Source organism: Myotis yumanensis, unplaced genomic scaffold (genome assembly GCF_028538775.1).
Source record: "Myotis yumanensis isolate MYYU_CA2020_CCGP unplaced genomic scaffold, mMyoYum1.0.hap1 SCAF_9, whole genome shotgun sequence".
Lineage (NCBI taxonomy): Eukaryota > Metazoa > Chordata > Mammalia > Chiroptera > Vespertilionidae > Myotis > Myotis yumanensis.
Window position 1 is genome coordinate 59,561,672 of NW_027223760.1, and position 23,525 is coordinate 59,585,196.

Here is a 23,525-nt window from a genome sequence, read left to right on the forward strand (position 1 = left end):
AGCATCTGAAAACCAATACCTAATCACATGCCCCTCACACCCTCAGAGCATAACTGTTATTCTGAATTTGATTTTATATATCCTATATAATAAAAGCCTAATATGCTAAGTGTCCAACCAACCATTCAACCAGTAGCTATGATGCACACTGACCACCAGGGGGAAGACGCTCTGACCAGTAGGTGACCTTGCTGCTGGGGTCTGGCTGATTAGGACGGGGCAAGACAGGCTGGACATGCTCTGGAGCCCTCCCACAGTACCTTCCTGGCCCCGTTTGTGCACCAGTGGGGTTCCTCGGCCTGGTCTGTACCCTCTCGCAATCCGGGACCCCTCAGGGAATGTTGGAGAGCCAGTTTCGACCCGATCCCCACAGGCCAGGTCGAGGGACCCCACCAGTGCACGAATCCATGCACCAGGACTCTTGTTTGTGTGTGTGTGTGTGTGTGTGTGTGTGTGTATGTGTGTATGTATATATCCCCCCCCTCACCTCAGGATATGTTTCTGATGATTTTTGAGAGAGGAAGGGAGAGAGAGAAACATCAATGTGAGAGAGAAATAATAGATTGGTTGCCTCCCGTACCCGCCACTACTGGGGATCAAACCTGCAACCTAGGTATGTGCCCTGACTGAGAATCAAACTGGCAACCTTTTTATGTACAGGAAGATGCTCCAACCAACTAAGTCACCCTACCAGGGCTATTTCCACCTATTTTTTACTAGAGGCCCAGTGCACGAAATTCATGCATGAGTAGGGTCCCTAGCGGCTGTCGGCTGCCAGCCAGGGCTTCCCTTCACACCCACCTTGGCCTGGCACCGCCTGCTCACCTGCTCCATCATCCCGCCAAGGTCCTGCTCTCATTGGGGTCCATTGGGGCCAGCAGCGCCTCCACTGCCGCCCACTGCCAGTGCTGTGTCAAAAACGACCGCCATGTTCCATGCCAACCCATGGTGGTCAGTGCACGTCTAACTCCTGGTAGGTTGAACTCTCACCCATGGGCACAATTTGCATATTAGCTTTTTATTATATAGGATACTTTTACGCCATTAGTATGCATTCCTAAATAACATATATCATAGTCTTTTCATGTTTCTAAAACTAAGTGTTTCAAATAATCTGACACTTTTGCAACTTTTTTCTTCTTTTTTTTTATGATCACTGTTTGTGAAATTCACCCATCTTAATATAGAAGTATCTGTAATAACATTTCCACTGCATGATTCCATTGTACCAATATATAACCCATTTTTCTATTGACAAAAGGATTGCTGTGCCATTACAAATAATATAATTCTAATGTTTTTATACCTGTGTTCACATGAGAGATTCCCTAGGCTATACTTAGAAGTGAAATTTCTGCTTCAAAAGGTATGTGCATCTTCAACTACATTAGATATTAAAAAATTGTTTTAATAGAGGTCAAATTCACATCCTTCTCAACCTTTTTAATGTATAGTTTTATTGATTTCAGAGAAATACAAACACCAATGATGAGAGAGAAACATTGATCAGCTGCCTCCTGCATGTCCCACACTGGGGATCGAGCCTGCAACCTGTGCATGTGCCCTGACCGGAAATGGAACCATGACCTCGTAGGTTGCCGCCCAACCACTTAGCTTACCTGGCCAGGTCCTTCTCAACTTTTTAAATAGACATTACCAAACGTAAATTTCAATTCCAATAATGCTTGATTCTAGGTGGATCCGCATTCCAGAAGACATTAAAAGAAGTTTGTTTTTTGTCCACAATTATGTTTCATTCCTTCAACCCAAGTAATTAGCTAAGGTAATCACACCAGAGTCAAAACTGATCGAATGTAGCTTTTCTTATCTTCAGTGTGCCCATCCTGAAAAGCAGAGTTCTCAATTTTTCTTGAAAGCAAATTTGGAAAAATCTACCAAAAGCCTTAAAAATTGACTCATCTTTGATTCAAAGGTATCTAGAAATTTACTCTAAGGACATATTCAGAGGTATACATAAAAATTTATATAGTAAGAAATTTGCCTTAGTAAGTTAAATATGATGTCCGCTGCAACACTGTTGGTGCAAACAAACAAAATATCAGGAGGGAACTAAATAAATGGTTGTATATTCACATAATTTTACACTAAGTGGAAATTTAAAAGAACGAGGTAGATGAAAATAAACTGATGTATTATTGTTAATAATTGCTAAAGAACAAACCATTCAAATATGAAGAAATTATTCATTATTTCTCCAGATGCTGTACATTGACTGGAAGTAGTCTTTTACTCTAGGTTTTGGCTGGGGCCACTCACAGTGCTGCATTCAGCTGCCAGGTGAACTGGGATGGGCACATCCAAAAAGACCTCACTTACACATCTGCCATTAGGTATTGACTGTCACCTGAAACACTTTAGCTCCCTTCCATGAAGCTTCTCTCCACCTAGAAATATAGATCAGTTTCCTTAGAACATGATAGCTGGGTTCTAAGGAGTGAGCTAAAAGGACAAGCCCCACTGTGCACGTTCTTACCAAGCCTCTGCTTGTATCAAGCTTACTAATGTCCCACTGGCCAAAGCAAGACACGTGGTCAAGCCCAGACACAATGTAAAAGACTAGTACAGAAGGGTATGAATTATAGGAAGCACAATCTATCCGGAGTTACTAATGTAACAATTTACCACAACTATTAAGTAAAAAAGCAGAATTGTATATTAGGATAGCTATTGTCTTAAAAATGTTTGCAAAAACTGTATCTGTAACAATATAAAACAAACAGTGTTTGAAACAGTGAAGTGAAATTTCCATGGGATGTGGTAGTGAAAAACAGACTTTTTAATAAATGTATGTGTGTTGCTTGAACTTTTTATAATCATATTATAAAAAGCCAAAGACGGTAACGCCATAATGCCGTAACGACCAAACGACCGGTCACCAAGAGGTGCAATAATGGATCTCGAAGAGCGGCGGGTCTGGGGTCCTGTCAGCTCAGCAGGTCTGGGGTCTAAGTGCTGGAAAAACTCAACGTCCTCGCTGCTTTCACAAGCTACTGGCAAGATTTGGGGCCTTCAAATGAACCTGGGGTTTACCTAAGGTTGGAAGATGCCCAGTCCCCACACAGAGTGACTCGGTGCCGGGGCAAAAGGGCCAGGAAATGGTAACAGCTTTGGCGCTAGCTTTTTTCAGGTCTATATCCACAGCACTCAGGTAAGAGTCAGAGACCCGCATGGCGGGTCTGGGGTCCCGCCGGCGCAGCGGGTCTGGGTCTCGTGCGATTTCACACACTCGGCCTCTAGTAATCACCCTATATAATAAGAGAGTAATATGCTAATTAGCCATTACACCCTGAGGCGTAACGACCAAGTGAGTCACAACCAGATCACGGATCAGCAGGAGGGTGTGCCAGCAAGGTACAAGCGGGCTGCAGAGAGCTACAGGAGGAGGCAGGGCAGCAAGCTATGAGGGGGGGGGGGGGAGGGTGAAGGAGGACAGGGGGAGCTACAGGAAGGTGGCAGCGGGTGGAGAGCTACAGGAGGGCAACAGCGGCCTACTGGCTACAAGAGGGCGGCAGAGAGCTACAGGATGGGGCAAGGCAGCAGGCAAGCGGGAGGCGGAGAGCTACAGGAGAGGGCAGGGCAACAAGCTATGAGGGGGGGACAGGGGGAGCTACAGGAGGGCAGGGCAGCAGACAGAGAGCTATAGGAGGGTGGGGCAATAGGCAGAGAGCTACAGGAGGGCGGCAGCGACCTATTGGTGCACGGATTCGTGCGCAAGGCTACTAGTATATTTAATAATTTTAAAACTACTAAAGGAAATGAAGTTGTAAAAGAATAATTACATAAGTGAACATTCATACTATATCAATTAAAAAAATACTAATGGTGTTAATTTCTGGATGAAAACATTGTGAACAATTTATTTCCTCTTCATAATTTCCTATATCTTCTACATTTTGTATGAGGAATACACACAAATTTTAAAATTAGAAAAAAAAACTAAAGAGGAAACCATTGGTCAAACCATTGGTCAGGTATTTCTTATTCTTTATGCAAATATTTCCAAATATTCTAACATTATTTTATCTCTTTTTATGTTACCAAAATACTCATATGTCTAACAGCAACAAAATTTCCCAGTGGCTAAGTGAAAAATTTATGTGTGAATTTATTATGCTTCATGTTTTGCAATCTAATAAGATCATGAAGCAACAGTAACTGCTCCATGATGACGGGTTTTTCCGAATTTGCATTTTGGGTTTCCCAAACTCAAATCCCTATTTGCTAACTTTTGAGGCACTTTCTGATGAAGCACTTTCCCACTTGTGTGCAACTGTCATCATGTCCTAGCCATTTTATTAGATCTTGGACAGCTAGGCAAAGTGCATTTTCTTCCTTTACTGGTTTTTTAGGATAGAATTTTCCCCCTAACATTCAATTCCTTTTAAATACACAAATATGATATTGTACATGATTCATTTATTTTAGAAAATGTACATCCTTAATATTGTCTGGTCACATTAAACTAAATGTACAGTACTCTACTAGTATATGATGGAAAAATCAAGACCAGTCTGCTACTTTTAATAGAGAATTTAAAAAATTAGACACTATGTTTTATATATTAATCAAATTCAAGAAAATCTAATTAGATTTAACATTGTTTATTATTATTTATTTAAACTTTAAGACACAAAACAAACAATGGGCTGGTGAGGGCCTGGGCTGGGGAAAATGGGAGCGGGCTGGAAGAGGTTAATGGGGGGGTAAAGGAAGACCTATATAATACTTTCAACAAAAAAGATTTTTAAAAATACAAAACAAATTTAGATATTGTTTATTAATACATCCCATACATCGTGAAAATAATAAACTGTTTGGGATTTATTATTTTTACTATGTATGTTATGGAGATGGAGGTTTCTTTAGCTGTATCCTATATAATAAAAGGCTAATATGCAAATCGACCAAACGGCAGAACAACTGGTTAGACTCTCGATGCAGAAGCTGCCCCCTGGTAGTCAGTGCACTCCCACAGGGGGAGCGCCGCTCAGCCAGAAGCCCTGAGCAGGGCTAAAGGCTGGCGAGTGCAGCGACAGTGGCGGCAGCGTCTCCCACCTCCATGGCAACGCTAAAGATGTCCCATGGGGAACAGGCCTAAGCCGTCAGTCGGACATCCCCTGAGGGCTCCTGCATTGCGAGGGTGAAGGCCAGGCTGAGGGACACCCCCACCCACTGAGTGCATGAATTTTGTGCATGGGGCCTCTAGTCTATAATATTTTCATAAGCAAAAGAGGGCAAACTAAAAGAACTGTAAGATCTGGGTGACAGAAAAATAACCATCTGTTATATTCTGTACGTTGAAGTACACTTGTAATTAAAACATTTTTAATTAGAAACATAAAAAGTAATTTCACTACAGCTGGTGCCATCATCAGGATTGCTAAGATAGCACAGCTAATGGGGTGACTCCTGAAATAAGCCAGGCCCAAAAAAGAATCAGATGCTCCACAACATAGTCATGCCTGGGTTATTTTTTGGCCAAGAATTTGATCCAAAACTTATATACAACAGGACTGCACTTTCTTAATATGTTGTCTCCAGGGCAAAAAGTAAGTCCCCGATTTTGGCAATGTGTGCTTGCTTTTTAGATTCTTGGTGGAAAATCAAACTCTCTCCTTTTGGGACTGGAGCCTGGGTAGAGGGAGCCTTATTAGAATCCAGACAAATCTCCAGGCCCTGGAATTTGCTTGGCAAAGACAAAGTATCAAGGGGTGGAAACTTTTCATCCTGTGTCCACAGTTGGTTTTTCCCAAAGATGGGGAAAAGATACCAACTGGAGATTTGAAGGAGAGATCTATAAGATCATGAAGCATGCAGGTTTTTCCGAATTTGCATTTCTGGTTTATAAGAGATTACATTTTAGCAAATATAGGACTATGCAATTTATATAACATCATAATTTCTGGAATTCCTATGCTGTATTAGACATAAGATTTCCCTGGCCTTCAGTGAAAGAACACTTACCATGTGCATATGGTCTGGGGGAGGCAAGCAAGGCTTCCTTCTGGGAAAGTAATGGTAATTATATCCGAATTATGGTTCAGGGTGGGGACAGCCTTATAATTATATAAACAGAGGATCTCAAGGGGGGATTCACTCACCAAGCTCTATCGACTACCACAGAGAACATGGTCACCATCCTTCTAATCAAGTTCTCCAAATTCCCTATTAACTGATCTCTCTGTTAGACTGGTGTCCCAATCCGGTAGATGATTATGATTTCCAATCTCTTTTTTTAATATAACAGGTTCTCTGCTTCCACACCGCCCCCTCATGCCTAATACTCCCTTTTGAAACTTCAACAATATGGCTGTTGCTTGCAGGGGGGTGGGGGTTATGCATGTGGTATGTGTGAGTGTGGTATATATGTGATGTGTGTGTATGTGTGTGTATGTGTGTGTGAGTGTGTGTGGGTGTGTGTGTGTGTATAAGCTCCCAAGTGGTTTTGTTACATTCTGTCCTTGGACCTTGGACTGGAAAAATACTTCACTTAGACTAAAAATTATTTATTACTGACACATTTCAGAGATTTGCCTCCACAAGCATTCTTCATTACTAATGTAGCAAGAAACCATTTTCTATTGCTAGAGATGTGTCTGCACCTGAGCAAGCGAGCTGGGAAACTGTTATTAGGAAGATGGTAAGTAGTTTCTGCATTTTAGAGCAAAAATTGGTCCTGGTTCTTGGACTGACTCTCTAACTTGTCTAGAAGGAATTACTGGGTTGAGCCTTTTAATTGTAAGAATGTAAGTTCTGTGAGTACAGGGGATGTATTTGTTACTTTCCACTCTATCCCAAATACTTGGTAGAGTGTCTGGCACATAGAAAAGCAATAAATATTTGTCCAACAAAGAAAGGAGAAAGAACCATAGAGGAAAATCCATAGGAAAGAAGTATCTAGCTACAAATGTTTCAGACTAAATCCTTAATCCATCTGTGCCTTAATATAAAAAGGCAGCCTTCATTTGAGGCCTAATGGCTGAGGACAATTATGGGGTTGTTTGTTCTACTTTATTTGTTTGGCTATTTGTAGTGATACTTTCCTCCTTTGGATTAGTCTAAAGGCATAAAACTTTGGGGCTCTGATGTAGCCCAGAGAGGAAGGAAAAGAAGGGAAAAATCTAAAGAGGACTCTCCTTTTGGGGGAAGAGAAGCTGCCTGCCCCCCCCCCCCCCCCACACACACACACACACAATCTGTAGGGCAGTGATGGCGGACCTTTTGAGCTCAGCGTGTCAGCATTTTGAACAACCCTAACAACTCTGGTGCCGTGTCACATACAGAAATTTTTTGGTATTTGCAACCATAGTAAAACAAAGACTTATATTTTTGATATTTATTTTATATATTTAAATGCCACTTAACAAAGAAAAATCAATCAAAAAAATGAGTTCGTGTGTCACCTCTGACACGCGTGTCATAGGTTCACCATCACTGCAGGACCTCAGGAGAAGCACAGCCAGTAGAGGTTGCCCTCTGAGGAAGCCTGACCTAGACCAGTGACTACTAAGGCAGTGGTAAGTTCTCTTCTGCATTGTACTCCCCGGGATGTCCTTAAAGCCTTAATGAAAGGTATGTTTAAACCACAATTCAGTGTCAGTTGGGGAATTAAGATCTGAGAATGGGGAGTCACAGCAGCGTGGAAGGGCTCCTAGGAGGCAGCTGGATGCAAAGAGCAAAAGGGCCCAGGGCCATCATCAGAAACGGCCCTGGCAAGCACAAATCTCAGAGGATTTGGAAAACAAGTAAGTACTTCCTGAAGCACTTAATGAACACTGGTAGGGAGAATGCAAAATAAAGGGAAAGAGAAGTGTAACACTAAAGTCCAATATATGCATTTACTATGTATCTTTTGAGCAGGATTTTGGAAAGATGCCTTGGAATAAATATTTGGGGCCTTAAAGGTAAATGTGTTTTGCACAGACTGGAAAAGTTGATGTTTGGAGTGAACCTAGTATTTGATAAGAGGACCCAAACCTACTCTGCTTCTCAGATTGGAACTCTGAATTAGTATTTTACTTTCTAGCAGCAAAGTACTGTACTGGATGAAAAGAGATAAAGACATATGTACATATATATAAACACACATACATAAATGAAATAACAATAACACACCATTTTATAGCTCTGATTCACCATCATTAATGGTTGTATGTTTTCTTATTCATACAGCCATTTAATGAATAATTGTTGAATGCCTATAAATCAAGTAGATTTCATTCAGCTGTGAGGAACAGAAAATCTCATAGTGTAAGATCAGGATAGCTCAAAAGTGACTGGGAGCTCACTCTAGACAACAAAACATCTGAGACTGGGGCTCCCCTATCTCTCAGCAGGAGGGGTTGCACCCACACAGGCCCTGCACAGGACTCATGGCTTTCTCCATGAGATGGTTTCCTTAATCTCATGGACTTTAAGGCAGCTCTGTTCCCAGAAGCTCCTGGGTGACACCTGGCACCCTCAAAGCTAAGTAGCCTGATTATTATCCTACTGACAAGTTTACACTCAATGTTTGCACTTTCAGGAAAGGAAGAGTGCAGACCCATACTGCATGTTCTGGACATTGCCAGGCTCCTGCACGTTTCCAAGTGTGATGATGGGAAGGTGAGAACTGGTCCTTCTCATATCTTGCCAAGATTGGGTATGTGGGATTGGCTACTAGCATTGGTTTAGTGGCTAGACTACATCAGGGCCAATGTTAATGTTATTTTCTTCGACTTTTTAAAAATGTTTATTGCCTTGCGATCAGAAGATATCTGCCATTTGCTATCTTGATCAATAATTTTTAATATGTAGCTATATGTTTCATGGACTCAAATTGCATTCTTGTTGTGGAGCCTGCAAAGTTTAAGGGTGAGCCTGTTTGTCTCTGTCCCTCCACTGAAACCACTAATCAACACAACAAATCATTCCCACATTGCTAAGTCAAAAAAGCTAGAGTCCTCATTTCCTCACCAGCAGCATTTGACACAGTTGACCTCTCTCCCTGCTTTCTGAGATACTTTTTCACTTCGTTTCAGGATAAAACTCTTCCTTAAGCCTTCTCTTTCCTCACTGGCCACTTCTTCCCAATCTCATTTAGGGGGCCCTCCCAAGCTTCCCAGATTCTAAATTCTGGAGGGCCTAAAGACCAGTACTAAGAGCTTTTCTCATTCTTTGGGTGATCTTAATCGGTTCCATGGCTTGTTTTTCTGACAGAGTTAAGTTTCTCCCTCCAGTTCTTGAACACCAGGTTTATTTATCCATCTGCCCTTGACTTCCCAGTTAATACTTTAATAAACATCTCAGATTTAATCTGACTAAAACCAAATTCGTTACTCTTTTACTCACACTATTCCTTCAAAGTCCTGCTCCTCCATAGACTTCCCCATCTCAGTACAACAGCCTTTGTTGGGTTTGCAAAGTTTACAATTCCAGAAGGGTTTCCTTCATTAAGTTTCCTTAGTTATCATTATTGCTATGAATCTAATGAGAGCATATTTAGTGATGTATATTTGCTTTATGTATTAGCTAACTATACAGACATATAGCTATAAATATTATGTAATAGTATACATATACATTTAAATAACAGATTACAATATATAACATAAAATACATTACAATATATATACTACTGCATAAACACTTGCTGACCTTGGGGACATAAAATTTATGTAGATAGTTCATATTTTGGACTATTGGTTATTGACTTAAAATCCATCGATTTTATTTCTCCTAAATATTTAGGAGAAACATGCCTATTTCCTCACTCAATGTAAAAACATAGTGTGACCAAACTAAGGTAGAAACTCTTCTGCAACTGGAAGTACAATTCTGTCTTTTTAATTCTGTGTGCACATTGTTCTTAATTTCCAAGCCTTTTTAATGTTATTTGATTGTTAGAAGGCATAGCTTTGATCTAGAAACTACAACTAATCAATTTATTATTTTAGGCAGAGTTATTTATAAGTTCTTTATTAAAATAAAGGGAAAGAGAAGTGTAACACTAAAGTCCAATATATGCATTTACTAGGTATCTTATAAATAGCATCTCATTTAGTTCTTGGACTATTCTTAGAATAACTCAGTTATGTATTACTGTTCTCATCTTACCAAAGAAGAAACTGAGGTTCAAAAAGATTAAGTAATTGATGTAAGGTCAGAACCAAAGCCAAGTTTGTCTGACTCCAAAACCAGGCTGCTTCTACTATATCACACACACACCCCCCCCCCCGCCCCCCCCGCCTAGTCCAAGTGATAAGTGCATAGTAGCAAACTCCAGGATCTCCAGAGAATTTTCTATTAAAAAAAAATCCAACATTAAAATGCCCTATTAATTCTTTCGACACAAAATTTTACGCGTTTTTTTTCTTTTCTCAGTTGCTTATGTCATAAAGATGAAAAATACCAGCCAAATCCCTAAATTCCTACTGTATATGGGAAATTCTTTCTTTTCTTTCCCACAGATCAAATGTTGATCCTAATATCTATTGATGCTTTATACCATTTAAGCTCATATTTTCCATTTTGCTGTTTATTTTCACCATATTTCCACAGCTTTTAAATTAGGGGGCCATGCCTTTGACTTACTAATTAAATAATACTAACCAACACTTAATATATCTAACTAGAGGCCCGGTGCATGAAATTCATGCACTTGGGGGGGGGGGTCCCCTCAGCCCAGGGACCCTCGGGGGATGTCCGACTGCCAGCTTAGGTCCGCTCCTGGGGAACGGGCAGTCGGACATCCCTCTCACAGTCCAGGACCCCTCACTCCTTACCATCCGCCTGCTTGCTGCTCCTTACTGCTTGGCTCACTGTTCCTTAGCGCTGCCGTGGAGGCAGGAGAGGCTCCCGCCACCGCCTCTATGCTCACCAGCTGTGAGCCCAGCTTCTGCCTAAGCGGCACTCCCCCTGTGAGAGCACACTGACCACCAGGGGGCAGCTCCTGCATTGAGCATCTGCCCCCTGGTGGTCAGTGCATGTCATAGCGACCAGTGGTTCTGCCAGTCATTCTACCAGTCATTATGCCATTCAGTCGATTTGCATATTAGGCTTTTATTATATAGGATTCTAATTTCCACTCTTCTTTCATACTGCCTAGGAAGCATGATTTCAGTGGTTTCCGACCCTAAAAGACCCTCCTCATTGACATACTAGGATGCCACCATTTAGAAATTCAAATCTTTATTCCTTTTTTCATGTAACCCCTATTAAAGTTCTCATATCCCAAGGAGAAGTTCCACTAGCTAACACAACAGTAGGACAATCTTTCAGATTCTTTCTAAACTATTAACTAGGCTCTTCTGGGTTAAAAATAAATTTTAAAGTTGCCTTAAGGATTAGTGAGAGGGCACCAAAGACGAAGTTCCCTTACATCACAATTTTGCTTCACTTCCCCTTTAACTGCCCAATAGCCATGGAAGTGATTCTCAATAATGGTGTCATGTTTACCCTCTACCATTGCTTTATTAAGATAAAGAACAAATCAACTTCTTAAAAAGAAAAACTTGCAACCAGTTTCCCAATAGCATGTGATTCTGAATCATCTTCCCATATCTGATGCTGAAGTAATCTGGCATTACTGCTTTTTCTTAAAACTTTGCAATCAAAAGTCATTTAACCACAGGGCATTTACTACCCAACAACCACACTCTAGGCCCACATCCTAAAGAGCTTCAGAGGGATCCTGGGACTTCCCAAGAGGGGGCTACAGAGGTGGGTTGCCACCATGGTATCACAGAAAGATCACTGTCCTCATAGTCAAAAAAGCCTGAATTTGAATCACAGCTCTGCCATTTATCATCAATTGCTTCATCTAAAACCTGGACATAATATAATCCACCTCACAGAACTTTTTCCAAGAATGACATGTGAGAGCACTTAGCAGAAGGAACACTAACAAAGGGAAGGCACTCCATAAGTGTGTTTATTTTTAGTTAGACACAGTCTGTTTTTCCTCTCTGGTCATGGGATAAAGAAGCTTGAATAATTTAGAGTAACTGCTTTCCCCTAAAAATATTTTAAGATTCTGGAGCCTGAACCCCAGATTTACATGTTACATGCCTGAGAGGATACAGTAGTTAAACACTGAATGCTTAATTTAAAGAGAACATAATTTTTACTTCTAAGACCACCTCCAATAACAACTCAAAGAAATTCTACAATTTAAAATTAATTTTTATCAATTATTTGGATGGTATTCATTTATAGTATAAATGCCCCTGATGGAAATAACACTTGAACCTCTCAGTCATTCCTCAGTAGAAATGACTTTATAAGGTAATATTTTATGAGACCAAATATGTACAAAAAGAAAAGCCATGCAAGTAAGGTATCTGTATGGCTCCTACAAGAAAGCCAGGTAGGAAGGTAGGAAGGTAACTTCGAGGCTCTGTGGGTCAACTACTGCTCTCTGATTTTTGCATTGCCCTCACCCTGTGTGGAGGGAGAGAGAACTCCTAAGCTGGAACAGGGCCCTAAACTCAGAGAATACCTTTCAGGACAGAAGAGACTACCTCGTCCTATACAGTATATAGTTGTTTTTTAAAAATATATTTTATTGATTTCAGAGAGGAAGGGAGAGAGAGATAGGAACATCAATGATGAGAGAGAATCATTGATTGGCTGCCTCCTGCACACCCCACACTAGGGATCAAGCCCCCAATCTAGTCATATGCCCTGACTGGGAATCGAACTACAAACTCCTGGTTCATAGGTCGACACTCAACCACTAAGCCATGCCGACTGGGCCAGTATATAGTTTTTACACTAGGGATGCCAGCTTTAGCAAATAAGAATACAGAATGCCCAGTGAAATTTGAATTTCAGATAGACAACCGATATTTTTTTCTTTAAATGGAACATAGTTATACTTCGTAGTGGACCTATTCATTGTTTTTCTGAAGTTCAAATTTCACTGAATAGCCCCCTGTATTACCTTACACCCTTAATCCTCCCATCTGCCAGACTGGCTTGCTTACATGGCCATCTCAGGCAGTGTCCCATAGGCTAAAAGCAGGCGCTTCAAACTCAGAAGCTGCATGTCATTTCTGCCAAGGGCTTTATTTTTCTTCATAGTACTTAACATCTCTTGATGTGATGTGAGGATGTACATTAGTGGACTTATTTCTGTCTCTCTCACTAGAATGCAACTTTGTGAGAACAAGGACTTTGTCTTTTTACTTCAGTGTCTGGCACAGAATAAGAGTTCTATGAATAATTACTGGATAAATATAAGGCTGTATCTTATTCCTTAGTCACCTGGCCCTGCCAATTCAGTATTCTAAGCAACCAATTACCAAATTTCTGTCAATTCTCACAGAAATACTGCAATAGCTTCTAACCCAACTTCCTTGCTCAGGCTCCACCCCAACTTCAGTTTACCTTCCATGTAAATGTGAGGGTTGTTTTTGGATAAAGTCTGTTCTTGCCATTTTTCTGCTTCAGAACTACAGTGGCTCCTTCATTGCTGACAATAGAACAATAATAGAGTCCAAACCCTTACCATGGAATTCTGAGCCTTTATGATATGATCTGAACCTTCTTTCTCACCCCCGTTTCTCATCAACTACTCCCACTAGTGTTTCCAATGTTCATTGACCTCTCTCCTATTTTCTCTTCTTGAGTGCTCCAGGCTCTTTGATATAATTTGTCTCCCATCTTTTCTTGCTGACAAATACCTACTCATCTTCATCACCTCTCCAATGGAAACCTGCCTAACATCCAAATTACTCTGGGTTTCCGCCAAATTGTGAACCTAACTAAATAAATGGTTTTGCCGAAACCAGTTTGGCTCAGTGGATAGAGCGTCGGCCTGCGGACTGAAAGGTCCCGGGTTCGATTCCGGTCAAGGGCATGTACCTGAGTTGCGGGCACATCCCCAGTGGGAGATGTGCAGGAGGCAGCTGATCGATGTCTCTCTCATCGATGTTTCTAACTCTCTATCTCTCTTCCTTCCTCTCTGTAAAAAAATCAATAAAATATATTTTAAAAAAAAATAAAATAAAATAAAATAAATGGTTTTATTATAATGATTTCCTTATATGTCTGTCCTTCCCCCTAAATAAATCATTATACTCTTGTATCTTTTTCTTTTGTTTTTAAAAATCTCTACAACACATTCTAAGTAGGGCTTTGGACAAAGTATGTGTTAAGTAAATTTTGATTAAATGACTAATCCCAAGATAGATTTGGGAGATATCAGTTTTAGAGTAGGATTAATGACAATGAAGCTCACAGTGCTGTCCAACATCACACTGGACTCAGGCATTGTGAACAAAGAGAGCTGGAGAGAGAACGTACCCTGAGGCTTTTATCATTTGGTTCAAAATTTTAGGCTTCTGCTCTTCAGGCAGCCTCATCAGAAGGCCAGTTCACATACTAATTACTAGAATATGATTTGCTATAAACCCATATGAATAAGCAATTGCAGGGAAATCTGAGAGGCTGTTGTTCTTACTCACTTCACAGGACATGGCAGGGTAATGAACTTTAATGCCTAAAGGTGGAAACTTCAGCCAATGATTAATTGATCCAGTCTCTGTTCAATCTCACATTAAGTTGTCTCTAGAACTGTTGGAAACAAGAAACTCCTAGGATAAAAAGAAACAATTCTTCCCCAGAAAATCTCCCCCTATTCAAGGACAATCAAATCCCTGAAGAAGCTGTGTATGTATGTGTAGGTGTGTGTGTGTGTGTGTGTGTGTGTGTGTGTATATATATATATATATATATATATATATATATATATATATTTGCTCAATAATATACGAAAGCTTTATTCTTATACATTGATATTGAGAATGTTTTTTAAAAATTTAAGAACTAGTACTTACACTGTTTCAGTTTCACCACACAATAACTTCGCATATAACCCCCACCATGACAATGTTAGTAGAGTCAAATATCCTGACCACCTACTCCCCAACATTTCCATCACAGAAGTAGAAGCTTGTCCTATATAAGGTGCTTCAGCTGGTGGACCTCAAGAACGGCCCTCCTACTGGCAATATTCTATCCTATCCCATACCTCAAAACCTTGTGTCAGCAGGAAAGCTGAGTGCAGATCATTCATTCTACCCTTGAATGTGTTTCCTAGTCAAGGACAATCAGCTCCCAAGAGAGCAGTTTGTTTATTTTTGCTCAGTGAAATGTTAAAACTTTTTTCTTGTGCACTAATGTTGAGAACTTTTGTAAGTGCTGAGATCCTTTTTGGATCTTATTTCGTCTCTGGAGTTATAAAAGAAGAAACATTCTAAATTTCTTTAACAAGCATGTAATTAAATGTGGTAAGTTAAATATGATTTGTTTTTCAAAATAAAATGTACTTAATCAGCCTGTCTTTTGTCCATTACTAATCATTGTCATGAACATAAAAATGTTCATAATAATTCTGAGTGACAATAATGCCCTTTCTGCTCTAAAATTATACTACCTCTCCTCCTCCTGAGCTGACAATTCTGGTGACTAACAATACCATCATTATCTGGACACATGTTATGGGGACACTGTTAATCTGTCCCCATTATTTGCCTAACATGGCAAATATGAGGCTTTTATATAGTCATCACTCCCTCTGAATTCATGGCCTCATAATAATCCATCTCACTATTCTTCCCCACTGACCCTAGATCAGACCAAAGAATCCTCTTCAACCAAATAATTTCAGTACCCATGACCTAGTAAACAGATCCAGCATGTGAGATTCTAAAAAATCAATTTAATTTTTTCATTACTCTCAAATAGAGCAATCTCCCACACCTAAATTAAGACTAGTTAAGTTAAACATGAAGAATAAAATCAGACATATTCAGGAGCCAACTCTGAAGTAAAATATACCTTGGTTAAAACAAAACAAATCAACCAACAATTAAAATATAAAAGCAGGTGGGCATAACCCCCTTGACACTGGTCTTAGCAACGAATTTTTTGGATTTGACACCAAAAGCAAAGAAAACAAAAGCTAAAATAAACAAGTGGGATTACATCAAACAAAAAATCTTCTGCACAGCAAAGGAAGCCATCAATGAAATAAAAAGGCAACCTACAGAATGGGAGAAAATATTTGCAAACCACATATCTGGCAAGGAGTTAATATCCAAAATATAAAAATAAATCATACAACTCAATAGCAAAAGAACAAATAACATAATTTAAAAATGAACAAAGGATCTGAATAGACATTTTAAAAAAAATACCTGTGGCCAACAGGTACTAAAAAAAATGCTCAACATTACTAGTTGTCAGGGAAATGCAAATTAAAACCACAATAAGATACTATCTCACAACTTCTAGGATGTCAATTATCAAAAAGATAGTGATAACAAATGCTGGCAAAGATGTGGGAAAAAGGGAATGCTTATACATTGTTGGTGAGAATGTAAACTGGTATAGCCACTATGCAAAAAAATATGGAATTTCCTTAAGAAATTAAAAATAGAAGTACCACTGGATCCAGCAATCCCACTTTTGGGAATATAGCCAAATAAAATTAAATAATTATCTCAAAGAGATAGTCATACACCCATAATAATTGCAGTACTATTCACAATAGCCAAGGCATGAAAACAATCTAAGTCTCTGTCAGCAGATGAATGAATAAAGAAAATGTGAGAGCCCTAGCTGGTTAGGCTCAGTGGATAAAGTATCAGCCTGTGGACTGAAGAGTCCCAGGTTCGATTCCGGTCAAGGGTATATATATTGAGTTGCGGGCTCAATCTCAAGTAAGGTGCATGCAGGAGGAAGTCAATCAATGATTCTCTCTAATCATTGATGTTTCTATCTCTCTCCCTTTCCCTTCCTCTCTGAAATCAATAAAAATATATTCTAAAAACAGAAAATGTACACACAGAGAGAGAGAGAGAGAGAGAAAGAGGATATATTATGTAGCCTTTAAAAATAAGGAAATCTTAGCATTTGCAATAATATGAATGAACCTGGAGGGCATTGTGCTAAGTGAAATACTAGTACATCAAAGAAAGACTAATACGGCATGCTATCACTTATATGTGGAATCTACAAAAAAAAGCCAAACTCAATAAAAATGGAGAGTATAATGGTGGTTGCCAGGGGCCAACGCTGGAGGTTGGGGAGAAGAGAAACAGATTAGTAAAGGGGTATAAACTTTCAGTTATAATAAGAATAAGGTCTGAGGATTTAATGTATATCATAGTGACTATAGCTGATAACACTGTATTGGATAATTGAAATTTGCTGAAAGTAAAACTTAAGTGTTCTCACAAAAAAAAGGTAAATAAATATATTAGGTGACAGATGTGTCAATTAACTCTATAGTGGGAATCCTTTCACAATGTATACATGTCTCAAGTCATCACATTGTGCTCTTTAAATATATTATAATTTTGTTTGTAAATTATACCTCAATAAATTGAAATAAAACTGGTACAGCAGAAATAACAAAAGCAGAAATAACAGGGCTTGAATGAAGCCTCACCAAATTATTAATAAACCTGAAGGTAAACTGTCCAAAAAGATGAAGCAGATTAAAGAAATTAAAAACAAACTAAAATGTAAAATTTGGCAATGATTATTCACCATAATCTATCAAAAAGAGACACTGAATCTAGGAACACAACTCTCTGTAGAGAGGCAATGAGTTCATTAGACTTTACAAAAAAAAAAACCAAAAAACAAAAAAAACATGGTTGAATCATTCCTCTAAATTACCCATCCCCTGTAGTCTGATTATTGCTTCTCAGCTCTGATACCAGTAAGAGTGTTTCTTGGAAAGCCAACATTAAGAATGCCAAGGCTGAAAATAGATCTCCCCCATTTTCAAAATATAAGATAGTAAAGGGACTAATTTTTTCATAGAGGAATGTTCGTATCCAATCTGTTCCATCCTGAATTTTCTCCTTATAAATAAATAGAATGGCAATTTGGTTTATATATCAATCTCTTTTGAATTTAGTCATACAGCTGTTCTCCAAATGTTTCTAGTCCTCATTCTGGGCAGAGGGCAAGACTGTATATCCTAGCCCCTTGTGGTTGGCTAAGACCATATGACAATGATGCATTCATGAGTGGAAACAATAAATCACTTCTGGGCTAAGTATCTAATCGCCACTGTGAGACTCTCCCTAGTGTTGGTGGCTTGGCAACATTTGAGGTGTAAGCTGCCTTGCCACCTTGGGTCCTGAAAGGAGAGCAGTGTGGCGTACAAGAACCCAGAGGGTGGTTCTGAGAGCCAAAGAGAAAAATGGACTGGGTAGCCCTTTCCAGAAATACTTAATCTATAATAATTTTGATGTGTTTTTCTAACATGAATTACATATCAGCATAAATCCTTAAATAGAATATACTGGCCATGGCTTTAATATTTTCATAACAATCCAGTATAAGTCATCATTATGAGCATGAACTACTTTAGGAGCCATTGAGTTGTGAAAGCTGTTGAAGTGTATACGGAGATATGATTTTAGGCCTGAAAATGAAACAAAAGTTGACCAGGCATTTTGCAGTTATTTAATTTAATTCCCTACAACCACTCTACACATTAGACTATATTATTTTCATCTTATACATGATAAAATGGACAGTGAGATTTTAAATAGCTTGCCTAGGGTTATAGAGCTAATCAACAGGAGGTAGACAGAGATTTTGTACGCAGCTCTGTCTCCAAAAGCCACATACTCTACAATGCTACCTCCTTGCCATTTGACATTAAATGGTGTTTTAAACTTTACTTTTTAAATCTTTTCCCATCTTGAAGTCCTGTTTGTTGCTAACAATATATTTGTGTTTAGTAATACCTCTAGCCTTCCTTTTTTGATTTACTGCTTCTAACAAGCACTCAGTTAAAGAAAGCAATAAACAATTCTATTTAATGTGTTAAGAGAAAATATGCTCTGGCCAAAGACCTGGTGCATCTGCTGTATGAGCACAGGAAGTGTAACACATGGACTCTGTGAAGTCTCTTTTTTAAGCATAAGACCTGCATTTGCAAACTTCATGGTGTTCAGACAGGTTCTAAAGCAGCCGTGGGCAAACTACGGCCCGCGGACCGGATCCGGCCTGTTTGAAATGAATAAAACTAAAAAAAAAAAAGACCATACCCTTTTATGTAATGATGTTTACTTTGAATTTATATTAGTTCACACAAACACTCCATCCATGCTTTTGTTCCGGCCCTCCGGTCCAGTTTAAGAACCCATTGTGGCCCTTGAGTCAAAAAGTTTGCCCACCCCTGTTCTAAAGAGTGGAGTTTACTAGTAAAACATATTCAGATAACTGAAATATTTCCTTCTATTTTTATATCTCTCAGCATCTGTCTGGAATATTTATTAATGTTTGTTGCTATTATTTATAACAATAGGCTTAAAAATATGACAAAATGGATTAAAAAGATACTTTTAAAGACATGTTGTGGGTCAGTCAGTGACCTAATAGAATTTCTTTTATGCTATTTGATTTTTTCTCTCATTACATGTTTCTTCAGTTAAATTAAAATTATCTTCTCATTGCTTTTCTACTCCTATTTTACTCAGTAATTTTCATAAAATCTCTACTGAGCAAGCTAAAAGAAAAATGTTATTGCCTTTTATTGGACATAAAATATAGAAGTCTAATAAACTGGAAGATAAACTAACCAAATAGCTCAAGGGCAACATTCTATCATATTCTACCATATAGTTATCTGATTCTTTTGAAAATATTACTAAAACATAAAATACCTGGTCAGTGCCATAAACTATTATTTTTATCTGAAGGAAGTGACTGTGCTGTTTGTGATTTCCTTTTAGATCTTTCTCTTCCTCTTAGTTCTAAGTAATAACAATTATTTAAGTTTCAAATGTTGCATTAAAGTAAGCAGAATAAAGTAGGTTATTTTTAACAATTTCAATTTTGCTCAAGCACTAAGCTAGGCTCTAAAGATCCAAAAATAAATTAAGAGATAGTTGTTTTCCTTCAGACAGAAGAAAATTAAGACAGAATAGCTTGATGGTTATGGGGTCAAACACAACTAAAATGGAATTCTGACTCAAGCAGTTAATGGCAGAGTGATTTCAGACAAAACATTCCAAGAATCAAATGCCACATCTGTAAAATGAAAACAACAAAGTTAGAACAGTAACAGTACCTCCCTGATGGAGGAGTGTTATTGCCTGCATCACATGCAATATGGCAGGAGAGGGGCAATATGTTTGCATAAGTACGTCTGTGAGTGTTAGAATCTGATTGCAATGGTTCTCACCTTGGCTTTCCCACTCACTAACCCTTAAAAAATTATCTGATACTAAAACCCTTCAGTTGCAAATTAGAGATAATAATAGTATGTATTCCATGGGTTACTATGAAGTAACAAAGAAAATGAATGTAAAATACTCAGCACAGTGATTGCCTGTATTAGTTTGCTAGGGCTGCCATAACAAAATTCCAGACTACCCAGTTACTGCCTTTTATTGAAAATAAAATATAGAAGCCTAATAGATTGGGAGATAAACTAACCAAATAGCTCAAGGGTAATTGTTCTATCATATTCTACCATATAGTAGTCTGATCCTTGAACAACAGAAATTTATTTTCTTATAGTTCTAGAGGCTAGAAGTCAAGGTGTTGGCAAAGCTGGTTCCTTCTGAGTTCTCTCGCTTTGGCTTGTAGACAGCCACCCTCTCCCTGTGTCTTCACGTAGTCTTCCTCTCTGTATCCTAATCTCTTAGGATACCAGTCATATTAGATTAGGGTTCACCCCAACTACTTCATTTAACTTTAATTACTTCTTTAAAGACTCTTTTTCAAATACAGTGACATGCTAAGGTACTGGAGGTTAGAACTTCAACATGAATTGTAGGTGGGGACAGAAAACAAAATTTAGCCATAAAACTGGTCTATAAGATACACTCAATATACCATTACTGTTATTACCATTACTATTATTATCGTAGGCTGTTTTCATATATTTTATTTCACAAATAGAGGTATTTTAATCATAAGGATGTTTAAATAGTATCTGCCATATCATGTGGTTCAGGAGAATTCAAAGTGTAAGCTTCTGGTCGTTTTCATATTGGTTTTAGAACACTACTAGAGTCAATGTCAAAAGTTCATTCCATATTTAAGCCAATGGCTTTATTCTGTTCTTCAGTTGCAAAATGTACCCCAACCCTGGTCAGTCACATTATAAAAGTCATTATTTCATAATGGGAACAGGGCAGAGTGTGTGTCTGGATCAGCAAAAATTATTGGCATGACCAGAAAAACAACCCAGGGAGCATGCCCTTCCTCTAAATGAATAAATGATTTCTTATCAGATCTTTTTTACAGTGAAATGCAGAAATGCTTAAGAAATGACAATTGTTCCCCAAAGAAGCAATGAAGGGAAAATGAGATTTACTTTGATTTTCCCTTTTAAAAGTACTTAAGCTAGTAAAATGATATTAGTGGCATCTATAGCAACATTTAATGGAAAATCACTTACTTTATTTCTCATTCCTTTTATAATTTCCTTGGAAGATACTTAAACAGTATTCCCTGAGGGGAATAAGGGAAGAAAGGCTCAATTATATTTTCAGATATGTATACAGATACTTTATTTACTACAGATAGAACTGCTAAGAATCCAGCTCCACTTTGAAAATGATTTGCTACAAAGTAGACATAGAAGATAGACTTGTGTGTTTTCAATAGCCTACATTCAAAAATCTCAAATTATTATAATTTGCAATCATTGACATCTACATGGAATTTGGGATAATAAAAAATAAAATTAGCACTAGCCGGTTTGGCTCAGTGGATAGAGCGTTGGCCTGTGGACCAAAGGGTCTCAGGTTCAATTCCAGTTAAAGGCACATATCTCAGTTGCAGGCTCCTCTCCGGCCTGGGTCCTCGTCCAGGCTCGTGCAGGAGGCAACCAGACGATGTGTTTCTCTCACATTGGTATTTCTCTGTCTTTCCCTCACTCTTCCACTCTCTTTAAAATTCAATGGAAAAAATATCCTCAGGTGAGGATTAAAAAATAGTAATAAAATAAAATTAATAAAATTAAAATGGAATAATTCCTTTCCATCAAATATAAACTGAATATTTGAATTCATCTCTTCTGTCCCTATACACTTTTTCATAAAGCCATATTAAATCAAAAGCTCATTACTGAGCTGTACCACTTAGAAATGGTTAAGATAACAAATTTTATTATGCATTCTTACAATAAAAAATTTTACAAGATTCTTTTTTAAGAACAAAGTTCACACCTGTCTCACTAGTGTTCCAGAAAAACCACACTAAAAGAGAGAAAAATCTCTATAAAAGAGGCCACTCCGTGGTGCAATGATCAGTGATTTATACTTGAGAGATGGATTAATCAGTCTCATATAACATAAGTTTAATATGCTGGGAAGCACTCCTTTGGCCTTGGTCAGAGGTGAGAAGAGTGAAAAAGAGAATTAGACAAAGGAAACAAAGCTTTATTCAATACTCAGAGGCAGCAAGTGTTGGCCTTTTTCTCTTTCTTTCTTTTTCCCCCCCTAAAATAGTTAACAAAAGTGTGATGTCACACAGATCTTACTGAGCTGAATAACTATGGGATCCCATGGTGACCTTAACATTTGAATTCACACTCCTACTCAATGAAGGGCTTTTTTAGAACAAAGGCTTTTTTACATATTTGTTACAAAGCACAGCAAGATTTCAGGGAAAGAATATGTGACAGTTGAAGAGAATGCCTACGCAGAAAAATTATTAATATGGTAACTTGCAGATGAAACACACACACTGGCTACACTGACTACAATATAATTCAAGTCTAGCTAATTTCCAAAGAACAATGTATTGCATATGATTTGCAAATACTGGGCTTTTGTTTCATAAAACACACAAAAAATGTGTCACCATTTTGCATGTGAAGCTGGACATACTGCACAATGATTATCTCTCAGTCTGAAGAAAGTTCTAGTAGGCTGAGGGAAAGGTTTGAAAACACGGCAAGGTACACACAGCCAGCTATAACCTTGAAAAGGAGGAAGAGTAATACACTCTGTTTCTTTTGTTTTTGTGGGGGTTTTTTAGTGTTTTAAATATGTTTTTATTTTACGAATGAAGAGTCATATTCTGCTTAAAAATCAAAAGGCATTTTTTCTAAGATACAAACAAAAGAAAGAAAAAAGACAGATAAAAAGAGACCACCAGGAGCCTCAGAGATAACTTACAATTTCTTCTTAAAACACTATTAAAAATTATGGGTCATATGCATGTCAATACATAAAAAAATGCTAGAATAAATTCAGTAAAATAAAAAGTGGCTTCCTTAAAAAATGAAGTCTATAACTCTTTTGTTTTTCAACTGTTTCTTAGAAATGTATTATCACCATCATTTATAGACTTCAAAAGGAGGACTCTACTGGATTTTCTGAAAGCTTATCATGTGCTGGGACAAAGCATAACTCTAACATTCTGTCTATTCACAATGTACTCCAGAATTTGGCTCTCAGGAGTTTCTGATATCTAGGGAAGCAAACAGGAATGTGGATAACTGTAAAACTAAAGTGTTGCAAACCAGCCAGCCT